Source organism: Triticum aestivum, chromosome 1B (assembly GCF_018294505.1).
Source record: "Triticum aestivum cultivar Chinese Spring chromosome 1B, IWGSC CS RefSeq v2.1, whole genome shotgun sequence".
Classification (NCBI taxonomy): Eukaryota; Viridiplantae; Streptophyta; class Magnoliopsida; order Poales; family Poaceae; genus Triticum; species Triticum aestivum.
The window spans coordinates 550,188,867-550,206,347 of record NC_057795.1 but is presented as its reverse complement, the minus strand read 5'-3'; the positions used below and the strand labels follow the sequence as shown (position 1 = coordinate 550,206,347).

The 17,481-nt window shown below is 44.4% G+C and overlaps 1 pseudogene; it reads left to right on the top strand.

The window, feature by feature from the left end:
- Positions 1-8,521: 8,521 nt before the first annotated feature.
- Positions 8,522-9,591, top strand: LOC123079652 (leucine-rich repeat protein 1-like; annotated as a pseudogene).
- The last annotated feature ends 7,890 nt before the right edge of the window (positions 9,592-17,481 follow it).

The window sequence follows — 17,481 nt, the reverse complement described above, 5'->3', positions numbered from 1 at the left end:
GTTCACAAAGAAAAATCATGTTTTCAAAATGTGTTCGTGGATACAAAAATTGTTCAGGGAATTTCAAAAAATGTTTGTCTTTGAATTTTTGTTCAAAAATTTCAAAAAATGTTCGGGAATTTCACTTTCCAAATTGTTCACAAAGAAAAATCATGGTTTTTGAAAATGTGTTTGTGAATTCAAAAATTGTTCAGAGAATTTAAATAAATGTTCGCCTTTCAATTATTGTTCACAAGTTTTAAAAAATGTTCGGAACTTTCACTCTCCAAAATTGTTCACAAAAAACAATCATATTTTCAAAATGTGTTCGTGAAGTCAAAAATTGTTCAGGGAATTTCAAAAAATGTTCTCCTTTGAATTTTTGTTCACAAATTTCAAAAAATGTTCGGAGATTTCACTTTCCAAATTGTTCACCAAAAGAATCATGTTTTCAAAATGTGTTTGTGAATACAAAAATTGTTCAGGGAATTTAAAAAAACGTTCGTCTTTGAATTTTTGTTCACAAATTTAAAAAAATAATCGAGAATTTCACTTTCCAAATTGTTCACAAAGAAAAATCATATTTTCAAAATGTGTTTGTGAATTCAAAAATTGTTTAGGAAATTTCAATAAATGTTCGCCTTTCAATTATTGGTCACAAATTTCAAAAAATGTCGGGAATTTCTCTCTTCAAATTGTTCACAAAAAAATCATGTTTTCAGAATGTGTTCATGAATTCAAAAAATGTTCGCCTTTGATTTTTTGTACACAAATTTTAAAAATCTTTGGGAATTTCACTTTCCAAATTGTTCACAAAAAAATCATGTTTTCAAAATGTGTTCGTGAATTCAAAAATTGTTCATGGAATTTAAAAAATGTTAGTAATGATGGTGGCTAGCGATGTTCGTCAGTACAAGAGGTTCAGAAAATCTGTTCGTGTTTATGGGAATTATTTCTATGTGATGTTTTAAGTTTCGCCGCTGTTGTTTACCTATTTAAACCCCACGCTGCAGTTTTGACATGAGAACTCATGTGTCTAAGTGGCTAATGGATTGCGTACTGCGTCCAACCAACCTTGAGGTGTTGTGTTCGAATCCCGGTGCGAACAAATGGGCCGGCCCAGCTGAGTCGCCCTGTGCGAACCACCGACTGCTTGCCGCAACGAGCGGTAAATAGGAGGTCCCGGCATCATGCACTCCTTCTAGGAGGAGCGTAGGGTGAGGACACGAGGTGGAGTGATGGGCCTGGGGTGTGGGATCCATTTAATTTGTTGGGCCTTTCACAAATTCTATTACATAGTAGAATCTTTTTCCTAGAATTCTAGGTCTGCCACGACACACCCTCTAGGTCCACCAATGGGTTCAGCCAGATACTATGGAATGTTATAGCAAAGCTAAACCCCATCTAGCATTTTTCTTAAAATCTTCAAAAAATAAACAGAAAATAAGAATACAATCATGTATGATATTGATAATCCTCAAGTGCAAGGAATCATCATAGCAATTTCCAAAGGTGGAAGTGATAAGTATGGAGTGTCGAACCCACAAGGAGCTAAAGGTAAAATCAATATTCTCTCAAGTCCTATCTCCCATTGATACGACTCTACGTACACCGAACGTTTGCTTCCATCTAGAAACTGGAAATAAAACTACGTTGTGGGTATGAAGAGGGTAACTTTGCATGAAATCGGAGAATATAAAAGTAGGTGTTGTTATCATTATATTACTATATATTATAAATAGCGAGTGTGGAATAATGATGGATCGGTGTGCGGAATTGTCCTAGGCAATTGTTAACAAGATCGATAATCATTATTGCAATTTCATATGAGGGAGAGGCATAAACTAACATACTTTCTCTTCTTGGATCATATGCACTTGTGATTGGAACTCTAGCAAGCATCCGCAACTACTAAAGATCATTAAGGTAAAACTCAACCATAGCATTAAAGTATCAAGTCCCCTTTATCACATATGCAACAACCCCCTTACTCGGGTTTAAGCTTCTATCACTCTAGCAACCCACTATAAGTGAATCATGAACGTATTGCAACACCCTACAGCGGGAATTCTTCACATGTGCGCGGCACGGAGAGCATCATAGGACAGCACCAAAATAAAACATAAAACTCAAACCAATCTAGATCATCAATCAACCCAAAAGTCAAAGAAAATCTAGTCAAAAAAATCATAGGATGGCAACACATCATTGGATCATAATATGTGGCATAAAGCACCATATTCAACTAGGGGATTACAGCGGGGTGCAGGAGAGTGAACGTTGTAAAAGAGATGAGGATGGTGATGAAGATGATGATGTTAATGAAGACGATCACCGCGGCGATGGTTCCACCGGTGGCACTCCGGCGCCACCAAAAGAGAGGGGGAGAGTCTCCCTCTTGTGCTGCCTCCTCCATGGCCTCCCCCCTAGATGAGGAGAGGTTCTCCCTCTGGTCCTTGTCCTCAATGGCGATGATGCCCCCCTTCGGGATCCTCCTTCATTGCCTCCGGTGATGGTGGCCCTCTCCAGCAGGGTGCCAGAGAGGGCCTAGATTGGTTTTTCATGGCTATAGAGGCTTACGGTGGCGGAACTCCCGATCTAGGTTTACATCTGATGTTTCTAGCATTTATAGAAGAGGTTGGCGTCCGCGGGACTCCCGTCCGGTAGCTTTTCGTTCCAGTATTTTTTATATTTTTTAAAACTATTCTCCGTTGATTTTCAACACGTTCTGAGAACATTTATTTCTGCACAAAAACAACACCACGGTAGTTTTACTGAAAACAACGTCAGTCCGAGTTAGTTCTAATCAAATCATACCAAAATCATGTAAAAATATTGTAAACATGGCATGAATACTTCATAAATTATAGATATGTTGAAGACGTATTGGATATCATATATTATATATCACATATACTTGACATACACATATTCATACATAAATAAATTAAGCACTGATCGGGCATCCTAATTCAGTAACTCAGCTTTGCATCAATGCATTGGCTTTGATGAATGCAGTTGTGTTCCTGCCCCTTGCCGCATCGTCTTAGCAGCGGGTTATTTTTTGCGCAAAAAAGGAGTTTATTCATGAATCGTAGGGTTAAAATTGAGGGACCATAAATCCTCACAACATGGAGAACATCTACTCCTCGATACGCAGTACATGACTCGGTGCGGCTATAATTAGCCAGGCAATCTGCTATCCTATTTTGAGTTCTCATAATTTTATATGGAATAAGCCCTCTCACTCATCTACGATTTAATCTCAGCTACCAAATGACCATAGGTCGAATGTGACAAGTTATCGTCAGAAAGGATTGATAGAGCCTCTGAGGAATTCGATTGGACGACCAATGGTCGATCCGTATGTTGTATAGAAAGGGTCATGCGGGAGCTGCATCCATGCATGTATCTCCGCCTCAAGAGCCTTATTGCAATAAAAATAACTCTGTAAGCAGCAAAGATGACCGAACCATCCTCCTGAGGTAAAACCATACCAGCACCTGCATTGCCATCCTAGAGGGGAATGGCGTGTCGACCGACAGAGTTGTCCAGCCAGAAGGTGGCGGCGGCCAAGGATCTGGCTGACCTGCATGTTACATCACCGGACATGGTGTACCTTCTCCAACAATCATTTTGCCTTTTATAATCTCCTCCAAGCATGTTTACTGTCCAGAAACTCCTTTGTAATCTCCATCGGAGGTATCTCCTTACCACGCACCACATCGTTCCTAAGCTACCAAATTCTCCATATGACTAAGATAACCATATCTCGAGTTTCACTATTGCATGTTGCAAGAACGTGTAACAACCCGTCTTCCCCATTGTCAACTAGGACCACATCCGACGGCAAAGGCCATAACGCATGGCTTGCCAGACACTTCTTGCCTAAGGGCAAGCAATAAGAGCATGGAACAAACCCTCAATGTCCCAGCCACAAAACCTACAACGGTTTATGGTAGCAAGGTGCCGACATACCTTGTTTTGGCCCGTCTCAAGTGCTCCTTATGCAGCTTTCCATGTGGTAATACATATCTTCAATGGTACTTTTGGACGCCATACATTGTTCCGTAGAGAAAGCTCACCACCTGGTTAGACCTTGATGCCCCTCCTGCATAGGTTTCATCATGTTCTTGTGTAGCCAGGTTATAAGCACCTTTGACGGTAAACCGACCAGATCTCTCTCGGAACCATGCAAGAAAATCCACACGATTACGCTGTGACGTGCGTATCCTCAGAATCTGTTGTACATCAACGTCCCAAAAATGCTCTTGGAGTCGCACAACACTCCACCCACCGTGATCATACAGAAAATTTGAGACTCGGTTACATCGACAATTTATTTTCGGGGTAATTGGTCTTTGATCATGTCATCCCGGAATTCATGGATCCTGCCACGTGTGTACTTTGAAAATGTCCCCTATCCTCCTATCTAAGGATAGATGGATCAAGGGGAACCCTAGACCTCCCTTTATATAGGCAGGAGAGGTCTAGGGTTTACATGTTGGATGGATCTGGGGCGTCGACGTCCTCTAGTCTTGGGCATCAAAGAAGGTCGTCTGGCCTCCTAGGGTTAGTGTCTCACCGTGGGCCTATTGGGGCCCCTTATAGCTGACAAGGCCAGGCTCCTTGGCGTTGGCCACCCCAGGTACAGGAACCCGTCAATCTTTGATCATGTCCTCTCGGAATCCATGGATCCTGCCACATGTGTACTTTGGAACTGTTCCCTGTCCTCCAAATAACTCCCTTCTTAACCAGTTCTAAACCATGTTTGATAGCGGCGTTAAATGACTTCAAATTTAGCTCTATCACAGGATTCAGAGAGCTATTAGCGTCATTTTCAGTTTAGCATTAAAAGCACGTAACGTTTGGGGGAGTCCTCTCCAAAAGCTATACCGACACTATAGCAGAGGAATAGCATACTATTTAAAAACTGGTGTTAATATATATCATCTTAACAACAGATCGAGCGCTGTATGGACCTTCGGAACTGCAACGATCCCTTCAACCACGAAGTGTTGTTTTGTAATTGTAATATAATGATTCTAAAGACCTGAGTTGAAGCATGTAGCAAGAGACAGAACACGCCTACACATACACGTGCAATGCATTGGCTCTGAAGCTACATGAAGATATCGGGTAGTTATACATTTTGGTTCAGTTCAGTCCTGGAATCTGCTTAGCTTATATCGGCCTGACCCCTGTGCCATAGGTCTAGGGTGCTGGCGCACCATTTTTATTGACCGATCAGCTTGACAATTTGCCATATTGGGAGGTAGTCTTGTGCTATGAATGGAGCACTGAACATTGTTCCATTCATGGAGTAATAATACATGGTATTTTTTGGTACTTTGAGAATATTGCCATGTTGAGCAGAACACAAGCTTTCAATGCTAGTGCGGCTCAGAATAAAGGAGCCTGATTCAGGAAAGAACCATAGCTGGTAAAAGGTAAAGTTCTGAGCGTTTTAACATTTTACAGCAGGCCCTGAGAAACTGCTTCTAACAGATGCTTTGCTTATTAGACTCCGTTTGAGCGTCATCTAATTTCGGGCAGAGGAAGTATTTTGTTTTGTCGACTGTTATGAATTGTCAATTTTGTTTAAATAGCACAAATTCTTGGTCTGTAACCGCCTTCACGCTCAACTACATGGCATAGCCCATGTCCCCCAATTTTAGAATCCGTAGAAAGAAAATCACTCTGCTTATATGGCATAAATGTATGAGTCATTTTACAGTGCATCCGGTCGATATGGACCGTCCGTCGGAGCGAATTCGACGGTCCAGATCCGATGCAATACGCTGGTGTCATATGTATTATATCAGACCCCAAGGGGCATTTTCGGGAGAAAAAATATTTTGAACTGATCAGATTTTCCCTCCCAAATGTTTCGATGGTATTTTCGGTATGAATTTCAGGGCTATTTTCGGTTCGATTTTTATCCCATTCGTTAGGGTTTTACTCCCTCGCCGCGGCAAGGTGTTGAGGAAAAGATCGTCGCCGGCGGGGAGGGGCCGCATCCCTCGCCGACGGTAGGGTTTTATCCCCGCGATATGATCTTGTCGCGTCTCGCGGCCCCTCCCTCCGTCCACCCGAATTCCCTCACGCTCCCGCACCTCCTCTTCACCGACGAACACGAGAGGACGATGACTGCCCTCCCCGCGGCAGCCGCCGGCGAAGATTCGACCTCATCCCACCTTCCATTCCTCTATGCGGGTGCCTATAGCCACGAGGTGAGTCTCTACCTCTTTCCCACTTCCCACGTGGTTGTTTGCGTCCTCAGACTCACCTCTTCGCCATGGCCGGAGCTTGATCTGATCATGCATCATGCCCGAAGGCAAGGCGGTTGGGCCTATCATGTTCTCACTGTTGGCGGGGTAATGTGTGACTGGATGAAACCGGTCAGCCTCGACGGCCAGTCCCATTCGTCCGACCTCATCCACATCATGGCAAGATCTACAAATGTTTGATTGTTGCATACATATTCTTATATATTTCATTCAAGCTCTATTCTTTCAGTTTGGCTGATAGGTCAGGCGTTGGATTTGGAGATCAGGAGAGATGAAAATCTATTAATTCTGAAATGTACTATAGACAATTCATAGCTTTTGTTGCTCAATATTTATGATGCTCGCTACTGATTGTGCAATTGCTGCACTGGGATCAATAGACTTGGCATCTGCTTTATAATTGTTTTAGTTTCACATTGGATATCCACTATTTGAAGATTGGTGTAAATTCTTATTATAATATTTTAGCCTTGTTAAAGACAGAGTAATGATCCTGGCAGAAAGCAGATACAAAGGAATGAGCATTTGATTCTTGAATATGTTGCAATAGATAATCTTCCGTGTTTAATTATGTGCAGCGTATGTTAGCTGGACACATTTGACAAGTTGAGTATAAGTAGTAATTTTTCCTCTTTTTTGCAGGGTTATGTGATTTTCTGAGGCGGGATGGATGTACCATGTCCACCCCACTGTGCTGCTGAAGGTGCATGCAAACCCGGAGACCCCTTCAATTCACTGCACGCCCTACCATGCCTCACCATGGTCGTTGCAACACCTGCAAAGGCCCCCCTATGGTACGTGCTTTACTCTTGTTATCCTATGCTCTGTTTTTTTTTTTGAACCGGGCTTTACCCCTTTCCATTACTAAGAACGGAAATACAAACCAGTTCAAGTTGTCAGGCCTCGACATGACGCTTCAATGGCTCTGACGTCCCCTGGAAAGGAGTTGGAGGCGATCTTCTCCGTCTACTAATGTCGCTTGATACTTTTGCCTAGTCGTGCTAGTTCGGGCAGTCCGCTGTGTCGTTTGTGCCTGTGTGGCCGTTCTTTTGCTGGCTATGACTGTAATAGACTTTAATGTTAGTGTTACCAGGTTTTCGCCCCACCGCATCCGTTTCGATGACGAGCGGATGTGGTGGGTTTCCTGGTAATACTTGAACTCGCTCTATCCTATACTCTGGTGTATTATAATGCACCGTAAAATTTCCCTAAATGTATATCTAAGCAGACAAACATCTCACTTAGCCATACTATAAATGCACCAGCGGTTGTGGGACATCAAGAGTATCCACAGGTGGGTGGCCAAGTACCAATAAGTCAAACAGAAAAGAAAATTAGTATTTTCTCTAGAGTGGATAAACTGCTAGATATTCATAATAGAAAAACATGCACAAAGTTTTACCCCAAGTACAGGTGGCCAAGCACCGACATTTTAAGAGGATGATGTGTGGGCTGAAAAAGTTAGCTAGGAAAGAATTATGCAAATCTTATCTCATCACACATGAAGAAACGACGTACCAATTTTAGTTAATAATAACCATAAAAAATAGATGTTCGGTACCGTAGAAAAGAAATTACTATGCATTTGACCAAAACATATACATGGACAGAAATATAACTCCACGACAATTAAATTTACTATTCGCACGAGAAAAAAATGTATGCACACATGACATTGCTTCACCGCTTCAGATGCGTTGTAAGATAAGATGCCATCTTCACATTGTCCAAGATTGTCCAAGATTTTTAGATTATATATCAAACCATGCATACATCCATCATGGTGCATGACAACACAGTGTATATATAGTTTAGTATCTGTCCAAAAACTACTATGCATAATGCATAATGGATGCGATCAGAATGGCAAAAGCTATATATGACCGGACATATATAATTATAACATAGACGATAAGTCCAAGTTAAAACGGCAGTTCGAGGAAAAGGTGGCCAACTGCCATTGTCCAAAAACTCACCATTTCGTAGCATTTCAAAGGTAACCAGCTGCCATTGTCCAAAACCTTACCTTCTTGAGCAGCACATTGCATTTGATTTCCCATGGCACAGTGTTGACAAGGAGGTGGAGCAGGACTTCACACGCGTACCACCACCCCGTCGCCCGCGCCTTCCTTCCCCTATAAAACCCCGCATCTAACCACGGCATGACGATCATCCAAAGCACAGCTCGCAAGTTCACAAGTCACAACACCGTGCTCCCTTAGATTACCGCGCCACCCCAGCCCCCAGTCCCCATGGCGGCCGGAGCCCGAGTGCCCCTGGCGGCGACCGTCTTCGTGGCGGTCGCGTCGACCATGCTGCTGGCTGCCGCGGCGGCTGACCTGGACGGTGACCGTGACGCGCTCATGGCCCTCCGGAGAGGCCTACAGGACCCTGACGGCGCGCTGCGTTCCTGGAGCCCGGAGCTGGGGAACGTGAACCCCTGCAGCAACTGGTCCCACGTCACCTGCAACAGCCAGGCCAACCGCGTCACCGAGATGTGAGTGAGGCGACACCGATCCTTCTTCCTTTCCGTACTGCTTCTGTTCCATCGTATATTTCTGACCGCCTCGTCTTCTTCATCCGATTTTCAATACGGGGTTTCTTTGTTCTGTCAGAGTAATCGGCTTTGTGAACCTGTCCGGACCTCTGTCGCCGGAGCTGGGCAAGCTGGGCCAGCTAACCAGACTGTGAGCCTCTCTAACCCATCTGTTTCTGCCTGTGGCGATTAATTGTTCCGTCGACGCCGTTGATGGATCAAAATGTATTAACTCTTATGGCATCTAATGAACAGGTGGATTTCGTACACCAATATCCAAGGAACGATCCCTGAAGAACTGGGCAACTTGGAGAACCTGAACACCATGCACCTGCACACCAACAGCCTCTCGGGGCACACCAACAGCCCCTCGGGAAACTCAAGTCTCTGAAACAGCTGTGAGTCCATGATCTCCTCCCGATGTTTTTCTTTTCAAGCATGTTCTGCTCGTACAGTGCATGATTCTCATGATAAAACAAGTTTGGCTCTGAAGTCTGAACATTTGCATGATGATTTGACAGGCACCTTCAACAGAACCGCTTGACCGGCCCGATCCCAAGCGAGCTGGATGGGCTGTCCGACCAGACGAGCGTGTAACTAGGACGATTTTCTCAGTTGCTCTCTTCTCTCTCGACGATCAATTAATCCAGTGATCTTCATCTCCATTGTCTTGGTTGCAGTAACCTCTCAAACAACGATCTGTGCGGCCCGATTCCGACAGATGGTCCCTTCAAGAACATCAATTCCAGCCTCGCCGACAACCCGCGGTTGGGCGGCAACTGCTAGACCTAGGCACGGCGTTGGCTGCCCGCCGGAGTGAAGAATAAACTGGCATGCAGCCAGAGAAGCCGGCGGCGCCGGTTCATGCATGTACGTACTGCTTAGGTGGATTCGTGAGCGAGTTTAATTTAGCTGCGTGCCAGTGCCAGTGCCAGAGCAGGCAGGCTAATTTACGTATGATGTGTACAAGCCGAGATCGATCGTTGTGGGCTTGTTTCTGGCCGTTGCCATCGATGGGATGAGTTACCTAATGGAATCGCTATGAAGTTGCTGTTCTGCTCGATCGAATCCATTCACAGAGTTGACTGCATTCGTTTGTTCTGTGCGTTCAGTACCGTTTCGACGCTGACATATATGATCACAGCTCAAATTTGACGAATGTTTTTAGTACTTCAGAACAGAAAGTTGTGTTATGTTTTGAGTACGTTGCTCTAGAGTTAGAAAAAAAAATCCTTTGAGTTAGAAAATTTTAGGTACATGACTCAACGGTGTGGTGTAGATGCTACTTGGCAGTGCCCACTACATTTTGAGCTAGCGGCCATTGTACGATCAGACTGTGATGAACATGTGTTTTTTTAATGAATGGATGCCATTTTCCCCTAGTAAGACAAAATCCAAAAAATCAACTCTCAAAAGCCTCACGCGCCTGGACAACAGGCATGTCTGCTGTGAAAAGAGTAAAGGAGAAGACATGTATTCTCAGTCCAACATTTTTTGAGAAGAGTAAATGTTTGCTGCCTTAAATTTACAAAGCCTACATCTAGCCTCGTATGTGAATAGATACCATCTTAACAATAGATCGTGTGAGGCATGGACCTTCGGATATGCAACAACCCCATCATATATGAAGTGTTTTTTTTTAGAAAAGGGGGTTGAAACCCCCCGGCCCTGCATCGTTCTGATGCACACAGCCATTCTTAGTGATTGTTGAGCAGAATACAAAGCAAAGTCAACTATGACCCAAGCATTACAAGATATGAAATCACTAAATGTTGTTGTCATTATAATATTTCGTTGCACATGTCTTTGTAATTAGGATGAGTTTGTAAGTCTCGAGTTGAAACATGTAGCAAGACAGAACACGCTTAAATATACATGCAAACACAAGAGTCCTTTTACCTGCACACAGACGCAAGAGTCCTTTTACAGTACATCAAATCATTTTTTGCCATGTATTTATATGATCCGACGGCCCAAACTACACAATACAGCCACAAAATTCTTGTAGTGTATTTGGGGTTTAAAGGTACTTTGGGTAGTTCACATGTTTTTGTCCGATCAATTTGCCGGTTTGTGGCGTAGGGTGGGTGCATATGTCGGCGGTGATCAGGATTAATTGCAGGATAAATCTATGTATATCAGTCTACCAAAATACCAAGTTGTCGTCAAATTAAACTCCCAGCCAAACCATATTGACCATAGATCAACTTAATACTACATATTCCTTTCAGAAAAAACTTAATACTACATACTAAAATCTGTAGTATGATGCATCCTAAAACTCTAAAATGCGATGCATGGGCCCTGAAGCTACATGAAGCTAGCTATAGTTGCACATTTTTGTTCAGTCCAGTCCTGGAATCTGCTTAGCTTATATTGGGCCGACCTCTGTGCCATAGGTCTAGGATGTTGGCAGCACCATTTTTGTTGACCGACCTCTGAAGCTAGCTATAGTTTCACATGGTTGGTTGTATTATTTGCCATATTGGGAGATACTCCTGTTCTAAGAATGGAGCACTAAACAATGTTCCATTCCACGAATAATAGTACACGGTATTTTTGGGGGTACTTTGGTACCACACATCATGTTGGATTGTTGGGCATAACACAAGCTTTCATGCTACTGTGATTCAGAATCAAAGAGCGTGTTTGAGGAAAAAACCATAACTGGTACAAAGGTCACTTGCTCTGATTTAAAAACACAAGTTCTGAACTTTTTGACATTTCACAGCGGGGCCCTAAAAAACTACAGTACTTCTGACAAAGGTAATCCTTCCGTTTACTCAAAAACTCTTAAAAAATAATCATGGAGGTGAGATGCTTCGATACGGGCATATGAGCATTCATGCCAGATATTAACTTGCAGATGTGCACTTCTGAAAGAACACAAATTATTAACAGCAAAGCATTTGCAAGCACCATTCTTTTTTATCTTTTCTGAGTAAAACAAGTATTTAGTATTGTGGACTGGTATGGATCGTCAATCCTATTGATAATAGCACCACATTTTGGTCCATATTTGTCACCATGCTCAACTACATGGCATACGCTTTCGGACCGGGTGGCCGCGGGTTCTCCGCCGTGGCGCGGGCGGGCGGCTGGACGGCGGCGGCGGCGTTGGCGGTGGGGTGGCACAGCGGCGCAACCTGGCGGCGTTGCTCGGCCCAGGTCTGGGCCTGGGCGGGCCGGCGGCGAGGCGGGTCTACAGCAAGACTTCCGGGGGCGAGGGAGCGGCATTAAGCGGCTGGGTGTTGGCGGCGCCGACGCCAGCCTGCTGCAGCGTGGCCGGCATGGCTTAGCGGGCCTGGCCGGGCCAGGGGTGGCCTGGTATGCCCCGCTGCAGTGTCCGGACAGTGACCACGACGGTGCCGGAGGCACGGGCCTCTCGCACGACGGCGGTGGAGGTGGTCCCCCCCCCCCTCCCCACCCCCCGCTCGGCCTTGGTGCTGATGGGTGTTGGGCGGTGGTTTTGCTGGTCAGCTCAGGTTGGGTGGTGGGGTTTGGAGTGCGGGAGAAATCCTTGTCGGTTCGTCGCTCCAATGAGGTGACATTGACGGGTGCCACCATTCCTTCTTGGAGTGTGTCGGTGATAGCCATCCCCCACTTCCCTACGTGTGCCGGGGGAAACCCTAGGCCTCGTCCGGGCAGCAGCGTCGTCGGTGTCGCGTCCCTTCTTGAAGGTGCTGCTTGGTACGTGGCAGATCGGAGCCTCGGGTTGTGGTGGTTTGTCTCCGGAGGGCGCAGCGATGGCGGTTAGCCATCCACACTTTGTCGAGCTGTCATTGTTGGCATTTGTTTTTTCTTTTTCATTTGGGCTTCATGTGTTGCTCGCTCCAGCAATCCTATGTGTTGGTGTCCATTGCTTTGGAATACAAAACGGAGAAAAACCCTTTTTCAGTAATGTATATCTAATTAGACAAACATCTCACTGGTAGCAATGCTAGAGTGCACCAACGTTACAAGACATAAAGAGTATCCAAAGGTGGGTGGCCAAATACCAAAAAGTCAAACAGAAAAAAAATGCACACCACTTTTGCTATGGTAAAAAAGCGCTAGATATTCATTCTTGCAAAGCATGCCCAAAGTTTAACTGACAAAGTACAAGTAGCCAAGCACCAAGATTTTAAGAGAATGATCCGTGGATTGAAAGAGTTAGCTAGGTGAGAATATGTGTTATATAAATTACCAATTCTATTTCGAATAATGCAAATCTTATCTATCATCACAAATGAAGGAACAAAGTAAAAAAAAGTTAATAATATATATGGAAAAACATGGATGTTCAGTACCGTAGAAAAGAAAGTAATATGCATTTGACCAAAATATATAGATGCCAGACATGTAACTCCAATGACTATTAAGTATGCGTGAACTAGATGTTCTAGAACATCAAGAGAAACCATGGCCGACTAACTCAACCCCAAAAACACGACGCATATGCACACAATGTTCACAACTTCAAAAAAATGTTCACGAATTTTTAAAAATTGTTTGCAAATTCCAACATTGTTCACGAAATTGTAAAAAATGTTTGCGTATTCAAAAAATGTTCACAATTTTATAAGCAGCATTCGGGAAAATGAAAGAATGTTCGTGAGTTTAAAAAACGGTTCATGAAGGAAAAAATCATAAAAAAAAATTAAACACAAAAGTTAGGAAATGTTCATAAATTTCTAAAACTAGTTCCCAAATTTTAAAAAAAAACATCGATTCAAAAAATACTCACACGTTTCAAAAATATGTTCACAATTTTAAAAAATGTATGCGAATTTGTAAAGAAATGTTCATAAATTTGAAAAATGTTCAAAATTTCAGAAAACGTTCGTTAATTTGAAACATGTTCCTGATTTCCAAAAAAAGTTTATAATATAAAAAATCACAAAAAAGAAAAATAAAGAAAAGGGAAAATAGAAGAAAAATGAGAAATAAAAGGAAAAAGATAATGAAAAAGGAGAAAAAATACTTTTTTTAGACAATCTCGCATGCTTTTATTCATAGCCCATAATGTTTACAGGAATAAACTCAAGGTTTCCTGGTTGACCTAGCCATACATGACGACCAAAATTTAAAGATAAAGCATATCTAGCGAGATTGTGAGCCTCGAAATTCGAGCTCCTGAACTCATGAACTACTTTACATGAAGAGAAAACGTTTGCACGAAGTATTATTTCATGCACAATAGCGCCGTAACCAGCCGCCGAGTTCTTCTGGACATCTTCAACCACCATCTTGCAATCTGTTGCTAATTGAATGGAGTTCTCATATAGATCCTCAGCCAACGATTGGCCTTCCCTTACCGCTATTGCCTCTAGTGTGCTTACATCCGTGATGAACTCAAGTTTTCAGATCAAAGCACCCAAAAACATCCTTGTTGGTCTCGGCACACTGCTCCCACTGCTCCAAACTCCCCTTGCAAGGACACTGTTGCATCCACATTCATCTTTGCATGCCCCTCCGGCGGAGGCAACCATGAGTGTTGCCCCAAGCTAGCTCGCTTCGTAGCACTGCCAGCTCCTCTGTCGATCATCTCCAAGTCCCTCAAAAAGGAGAGTATGAAAGAGTTAGTAGTAAAAGGGCTATCAAAAATCTCTTCATGTATTGCTCTCCTTGCTCGCCAAACTGCCCAGAGTGTCACCACCATCCGTATAAAATCCCCTTGAGGCAAAGATTCATGCAATATAAAAATCCAGTTTTTTGCATCCAACTAAAGATTACCCAACATTGCCTCCACAGTCTCCTCTGAGCAGAGTGACCATACACTCCTGGCCATCACACAGTCCACTAGTGCATGCTTCCCGTCATCTTGCGCAGAACAAAAAGCGCACACACTCGTAGTGGACATTTTTCGATGGTGTAGCACCCCGGCTGTTGGAATTGTTTCATGGCAAAGTCTCCATAGAAATACCTTAATTTTAGATGGAACTTTAATATGCCACAGGGACGTCCAAGCTGCCTCTTCTTCTGCCTCATTTGAGTGTCCCCCAACCGGTTGCAGTAGTGCTTCACCTTGTAGTTTCATTTTCAACAAGAATTTGTAGACTGGCCTTACTGAAAAAACGCCTCGTTCGTCCTCTCCCCAAGCCCAAAAGTCATCAACTCTTCTAGTACACAGCGGGATCTTGAGTATCACATTTGCATCAACTGGCAGAAAAGTCGCGCGAACTTTATCCTCCTTCCACTTGGCCGAGGTTGAGTCAATAAGTTCAGCAACATGTGTTGGTCTATCCACCGCCAAACACGCAATAGGTCTCATTAGGCCCGATCGGGGGAGCCAGTTTTGGTCCCAGATACGGGTCTCTTCTCCTGTACCGATCCCCCGAATCAAACCTTGCTCTAGAGCTCCTCTCCCTTCTATAATGGATCTCCATATTTGTGATGGCCTGCTTCCTAGTTCGGCCTCAAGAAAAGAGGAGGCAGGGTAATACTTGGCTTTCAGAATCTTGGCACTTAAAGTAGAGGGAGTGTGTATAATCCGCCAAGCTTGTCTGGCCAGTAAAGAGAGGTTAAAGAGATCAATATCTCGAAAGCCAAGTCCTCCCAAATACTTCCGTTTAGTGCAAACATCCCAAGATATCCAGCATGGTTTCCTCTTCCCTCTTTTACTCCCCCCACCAGAATTGCCTGATCAGCGACGTGATACTTTCACAAATACCTCTAGGGAGCCTGAAACAAGACATAGAATATACGGGTATTGCCTGAGCCACTGCCTTGATCAACACCTCCTTCCCCGCATATGACAAAAGTTTTTCCATCCAACCTTTAATTTTCTCCCACACCCTGTCCTTTAGATACTTGAAAGTACCATTCTTTGCATGCCGACATCCGTTGGCATCCCAAGATACCTATCAGTTAGTTGCTCATCATAAACATGCAAAGTATTTTTGATCCCATCCCGTATCACCTGCGGACAGCCTTTGCTAAAGAAGATGGACGACTTCTCATTATTTACTCGTTGCCCCAATGCATTGCAGTATGTGTCCAACAGGTTTGACACCACTTCTGCCCCTTCTGTACTCGCCTTGAACAGCAACAGGCTATCATCAGCGAAAAGCAAGTGGTTAACAACACAAGCTTTCATGCTACTGTGATTCAGAATCAAAGAGCGTGTTTGAGGAAAAAACCATAACTGGTACAAAGGTCACTTGCTCTGATTTAAAAACACAAGTTCTGAACTTTTTGACATTTCACAGCGGGGCCCTAAAAAACTACAGTACTTCTGACAAAGGTAATCCTTCCGTTTACTCAAAAACTCTTAAAAAATAATCATGGAGGTGAGGTGCTTCGATACGGGCATATGAGCATTCATGCCAGATATTAACTTGCAGATGTGCACTTCTGAAAGAACACAAATTATTAACAGCAAAGCATTTGCAAGCACCATTCTTTTTTATCTTTTCTGAGTAAAACAAGTATTTAGTATTGTGGACTGGTATGGATCGTCAATCCTATTGATAATAGCACCACATTTTGGTCCATATTTGTCACCATGCTCAACTACATGGCATACGCTTTCGGACCGGGTGGCCGCGGGTTCTCCGCCGTGGCGCGGGCGGGCGGCTGGACGGCGGCGGCGGCGTTGGCGGTGGGGTGGCACAGCGGCGCAACCTGGCGGCGTCGCTCGGCCCAGGTCTGGGCCTGGGCGGGCCGGCGGCGAGGCGGGTCTACAGCAAGACTTCCGGGGGCGAGGGAGCGGCATTAAGCGGCTGGGTGCTGGCGGCGCCGACGCCAGCCTGCTGCAGCGTGGCCGGCATGGCTTAGCGGGCCTGGCCGGGCCAGGGGTGGCCTGGTATGCCCCGCTGCAGTGTCCGGACAGTGACCACGACGGTGCCGGAGGCACGGGCCTCTCGCACGACGGCGGTGGAGGTGGTCCCCCCCCTCCCCACCCCCCGCTCGGCCTTGGTGCTGATGGGTGTTGGGCGGTGGTTTGGCTGGTTAGCTCAGGTTGGGTGGTGGGGTTTGGAGTGCGGGAGAAATCCTTGTCGGTTCGTCGCTCCAATGAGGTGACATTGACGGGTGCCACCATTCCTTCTTGGAGTGTGTCGGTGATAGCCATCCCCCACTTCCCTACGTGTGCCGGGGGAAACCCTAGGCCTCGTCCGGGCAGCAGCGTCGTCGGTGTCGCGTCCCTTCTTGAAGGTGCTGCTTGGTACGTGGCAGATCGGAGCCTCGGGTTGTGGTGGTTTGTCTCCGGAGGGCGCAGCGATGGCGGTTAGCCATCCACACTTTGTCGAGCTGTCATTGTTGGCATTTGTTTTTTCTTTTTCATTTGGGCTTGATGTGTTGCTCGCTCCAGCAATCCTATGTGTTGGTGTCCATTGCTTTGGAATACAAAACGGAGAAAAACCCTTTTTCAGTAATGTATATCTAATTAGACAAACATCTCACTGGTAGCAATGCTAGAGTGCACCAACGTTACAAGACATAAAGAGTATCCAAAGGTGGGTGGCCAAATACCAAAAAGTCAAACAGAAAAAAAATGCACACCACTTTTGCTATGGTAAAAAAGCGCTAGATATTCATTCTTGCAAAGCATGCCCAAAGTTTAACTGACAAAGTACAAGTAGCCAAGCACCAAGATTTTAAGAGAATGATCCGTGGATTGAAAGAGTTAGCTAGGTGAGAATATGTGTTATATAAATTACCAATTCTATTTCGAATAATGCAAATCTTATCTAT